Genomic DNA, 5,268 nt, shown 5'->3' with positions numbered 1-5,268 from the left:
CATCAAAATATTCATTTCATTCTAAATGTGCCATTCACAATGATGGAATGGAGCCAGAGAGTATTATGCTAAGTGAAATAAGTCAGTGAGAGAAAGACAAATACCATATGATTTCACTCATGTGTGGAACTTAAGAAACAAAATAAATGAACATCAGGTTGAAAAAGAGAGAGGCAAACCAAGAAACAGACTCCTAACTCTAGAGAACAAACTGAGGGTTCCTGGAGGGAGGGTTGTGGGAGGATGGGTTAAATAGATAATGAGGATTAAGGAGGGTACCTGTGATGAGCAATGAGTGTTGTATGTAAGTGCTGAATCATTTTAATTCTATGTTTAAAATGAATATTACACTGTATATTAACTAACTGGAATTTAAATAAAAATTTTGAAAGAAAAAATAAAAATTTTTAAAAATCAAAATAAAATCTGTTTATAATATGCAATAATAAATTTACATTTCCAGAGTTAAATCTACAGCTCTTGACTTGAGATTTGAGAATACTTTAGAATTACATTCTTGATCAGGAACCTAAAGGTATGTTCTTGCTGTTGATTTTAGTCCAGAATGTTTTGGGAGGACTGGGTAGCTCAACGGTTGAGTGTCTGCTTTCGGCTCAGAGCATGATCTCAGGGTCCTGGGATCGAGTCTCGCATCAGGCTCCCCACAGGGAGCCTACCTATCCTTCTGCCTATGTCTCTGCCTCTCTTTGTGTCTCATGAATAAATAAATAAAATGTTTAAAAACAAAAAATAAGCCAGAATGTTTTCACTTGATGCTCCAACGTTTTACCACTAATGTCTTCCTCTATTAATTTTTAAAGAGACCCATGGTTGAAAGATTTTGTTGTATTTATTGAGCAAAAATGAATATCCATTTTCATCAGTCTAGGTGTCCATCAGCAAAAATAACCAGCATTAGAAAGAAAAGTTGATATTATTAGTTAGTAGACTTATCACGCTTCTAGGATAGACATTAACCACTTTCCTAGGCCCCCAGGAACCTAGGGGACCAAAGTTAATGGGCATCTTTTGGACCCTTTCCACATTTACTTCTCTGCTCCTTGGCCCTCATCAAGCCAAATTCCATATTGGCTCTGCAAATCTCTTGCTATTGAATACCTACCTTTGCCCAGACTTTATCTTTTCTTGGGGTGCCTGGCTGGCTCAGACAGTAAATCATGCAACTCTTGATATTGGGGTTATGAGTTTGAGCCCCACATTGGATGTAGAGGACTGCAACCAGCATTGTTCAGGGTGACTAAACCTTCAAGAGAAAAGTCACAGTCTTTCAGGACAAAAGAAACAGAATACAAAGTTTGGAGCAATTCAGTTGCTAAAAATGAGAGTGGAATCCCCCAAAAGGAGAATACAGAAATGGGGAGCTACAAATTGTGTGTATATATTCATCCCAAATATCTGCCTAATTTGCTGATAGGTGGACAGACTGCAACCAACCCAGTGAAGGATATAAGAACCAAGCTGCAATTTGAGCCTACTGCCCAAGAGACAGAGTTCACAGTCTGAGTCCAGCAAAGTTAATTGCCTCTTAAACCAAACAAAACCACAACTCTCTCTGGAGAAATACAACAAAACTGAAAGTCTTCACAACTTAAAATTCACAATGTCTAGGACATAATCTGAAATATTCAACACACAAAGAAACAGAAAAATGCAAGCAATTTTCCAGAGAAAAGACAATCAATAGAGACAAACCCTGAGATGTTCCAGGTGTTGGAATTAGCAGACAAGAATGTTTAAAGCAGGTATTATAATTCTGATCAATGAAGCAAAGAAAAACATGCTCATAATGAAAGACAGAGAAATAGAAACTATAAAAAAAAACCAAAAAATTCTAAACTTGGTAAATATCTGAAACTAAAAATGTACTAGATGAGCTTAATAATAGAATTCAGACAATAGAGAAAAAAGTCAAGGAACTTGAATACTAACCAATAGAAATTTATCCAATTTAAAGATCACAAGAGTAAAGATTGAAAAAAAAATTAACAGAGCCTCAAGGATTTATCTTATCAATGTCTATAATGCATATATTTGAAATTATATAAGGAGAGGAGAGAGAGAGAGAGAGAGAAGAAGAGACCAGAAAAATTTTTGAATAATAGTAACCACATATTTTCCTATTTTGGAGAAAGTTGTATTTACTGATTAGAGGTATTTAGGAAACCCCTAGAGAATAAATATGAAGAAAACTATGGTGATACTGCTGAAAAACAAGTATAAAGAGAAAATCTTGAAAGGAGATATAGAAATGACACATCATGTACAAGGGAAATATTGACCTCTTATCAGAAATAATGAAAGCAAGAAAAATCTGGAACAGTATTTTAACAGTGTTGAAACAAACAAAAATTGTCACCTCCAAAGTCTATACCTAGCAAAAATATCTTCCAAGGACAAATAAAGACATTTTTGTTAAGTAAATCATTTAAAGTACTATAAAAATATGAAATAGATAGGAATAACCTTAATAAAACATGCAAGATCTGTACACTAAAATGATAAAACATTACAAAAATAAATAAAAGACTTAAACAAATGGGAAGATAGCAGTTTATATATTGAAAGACTCCATATTGGTAAGAAGTCAATGCTTCTTAAATTGGGCTAGAGATGTACAACCTATAAACATAACTGCAATTAAAATTCTATTAGAGTTTTATTCAGAAATTGAAAGATTGACTCAAAATTTTTAGGGAAAATACAAAGGACTAAGAATGGCAAAAAATAGTTTTCTGTTCACTATTTTTATCAATTGCTGAGAGTGGGGTATTGATATTCCCAACTATAACTGTGGATGTGTCTACCTCTCCATTCAACCTAGTAGTGACTAGCACTGCCTCTTTATTTCTTGTGGCTTCTGGGTGAGCATGGAGACTTAGCTGATCACTGGACTCTGTACACACTACCCTGGCATAGAAATTAGAGCACCATGTGCTTCCATTGGGCAGGAATGGAAGATAAGCTTCCTGCTCAGCCCTGCTGACATCCAATGGGGGAACTGGAGCACATAGTTTGTTTTTGTGGGGTAGGAGAAGGGAGTGTGGTTTTTCCATTGGTGTTTGGATGGAGTAGGGCCAGTATGCCTAAAATATTATTTTATTAGGCCATCTTTTTCCCAAACTTTGGCAAGGGGGAACAGAGTTACTTGTTATTTACTTGGAAGGAGAGGGTTGGGAGCTATTTGTGTCTGTACCTGTTAGCCATCGGGGTTGAAGATTTCTACAGCTCCTAGTTCAAGATAAAGGAGAAACCCAGAAACTCACTACCTGATCTTCCTTAAGTCTTGCGGCCCCTCTGCAACCCATCTTCTTTTTTCTACCTTTCAGAGACTTCCTAAGCTCATGGTTATGTTATATGCAAGGATTTTTAGTTGTAAGAAAAAGGAGCTGGGAGGAATGGAGCTACACATTTAGATGAGCCAGAAGTTCATTTGAAACAAATCTCACAGTTAGAGGACTTACACTGTAATTAAGTAATCAAGACAGTGTGGTACTTGTGACAGGATAGTTCATAGATCAATGAAGTAATCAGAGAGTCCAGAGGCAGACCCACATATATATTAGCCATTGATTTTTTTATTACAGAACAATTTTCATTAATAAAAGCTTTAAATAAAAACCCAGGGATGCCTGGGTGGCTCAGGGGTTGAGCATCTGCCTTCGGGTCAGGGCGTGATCCCAGGATCTGGGATTGAGTCCTATTTTGGGCTCCTTGTAGGGAGCCTGCTTCTCCCTCTGCCTGTGTCTCTGCCTCTCTCTCTCTCTCTGTCTCTCTCTCTGTCTCTCATGAATAAATAAATAAAATCTTAAAAAACAACAACAACCCATAATTCCACAAACTAACAATGACTTAGTAGCATTCAAGTACTTCTGTCTGGAGAGGCATATTTGTTCTTGATGAATTTATATGTAAGTCCTCATGACATTCAATTCTAAAATGTATGTATAAATTGGCTTGGCATGATTAAGGACTTTTTTCATGATTAATAACTTAAAGTAAAATATAAACATAAGGACAATTTAAACACTAGTTTAATTAATGTGTGTCAATTCAAGGTCAGTGACCAGAAAAGTCTATTAAAAAAAAATCTGAGGTCATAAAGATCTTTAGGAAGCAATCACATACCTATGCACATTTGAAGATCGAGGGCTAAAAATCCATTCTTGATGAACACCATTAAGCAAAGGATGTATAATATCCACCACACATCTGTTTCAAAAATGGCATATTTCCAAAATTGTCCATTTCTTTACAAATAAACATTATAGTATTAATTACTAATTACAGAGAGCCATCAGAATGAGTTCCACAATATGCTAACTCTTGCAAAGCTTCCCTGAGCTCTGTTTTAAAGCATCCACTTTAATCCTGGGGCTTTAAAAACATCTTCTTTACTTTAACTTTTGGTTTTATGTGTCCATTTTCATCTTCTTCATAATTGACATGGTTTCTCTTCTTGGCAAATTTTTTTCCAATTGTCCCCACCAAGGTCTCCTCTCTTCTGGCCATTTCTTCATCTGATACATGGAGCTCTACTGCTTCACCCTCAACTTCTTCTGCTTTGTTCTTAGCATTCATCTGAAGCATTCTCAACCTCGGAATTAAATCTTCTGACTTTCTTCCACAGAGAAGATCTTCACATAACAAGAAAATCTGCTTTTCTTTTATGAAACACTCTTTTTCTTTAAGCTCTGGCAAATCCAAATACAAGTGCTCTTCACTAATGATTTTCTTTTCTTCCTCTTCTAGTTGTTTCTTGGTCTGACTTCCGAGTCCAGTGCCCTTTGCATGAACTTCATGTGCAGCAGGTTTTTCAAGGATTTCATCTGGTGCTCGCTGCCATATTGACTCCTGCTCCAGCTGTGCTCCACCACCCCATTGATTTTTTATGTAAGTGCCAAAGTAAGTCAATGAAGAAAGGACACTCTTTTCAGTAAATGATGCTGTAAAACTGATTGCCAGACAGATATAAGTAAGCCTTGATCTTTATCTAACACTACATAAAAATCTTAAAAGGGACCTACATTTTTAGATAACAATATGGGGAAATATCTTTGTGATCTTTGGATAGGCAAAGATTTTTTTTAGGCAGGGAAAATGTAAGCACTAATCATAAAAGGAAAAAAATGATGAGTTGAACTTCATCAAAACTAAAACATCAAAGACACTGTTAAGAAAAGGCAAAGGGAGAAATGGCTGTAATAGATACCTGACATTGGACTTATATCAAAATATATAATGAACTTC

The 5,268-nt window shown here is 35.8% G+C and overlaps 1 pseudogene; it reads right to left on the bottom strand.

The window, feature by feature from the left end:
• Nucleotides 1-4,383: 4,383 nt before the first annotated feature.
• Nucleotides 4,384-4,847, bottom strand: LOC129506268 (M-phase phosphoprotein 6-like; annotated as a pseudogene).
• Nucleotides 4,848-5,268: the final 421 nt, after the last annotated feature.

This window comes from Nyctereutes procyonoides, unplaced genomic scaffold (genome assembly GCF_905146905.1).
Source record: "Nyctereutes procyonoides isolate TBG_1078 unplaced genomic scaffold, NYPRO_anot_genome, whole genome shotgun sequence".
In the NCBI taxonomy this organism is placed as follows: Eukaryota; Metazoa; Chordata; class Mammalia; order Carnivora; family Canidae; genus Nyctereutes; species Nyctereutes procyonoides.
Note: the sequence above shows the minus strand (reverse complement) of the source record. Positions and strands in the feature narration are given on the sequence as shown.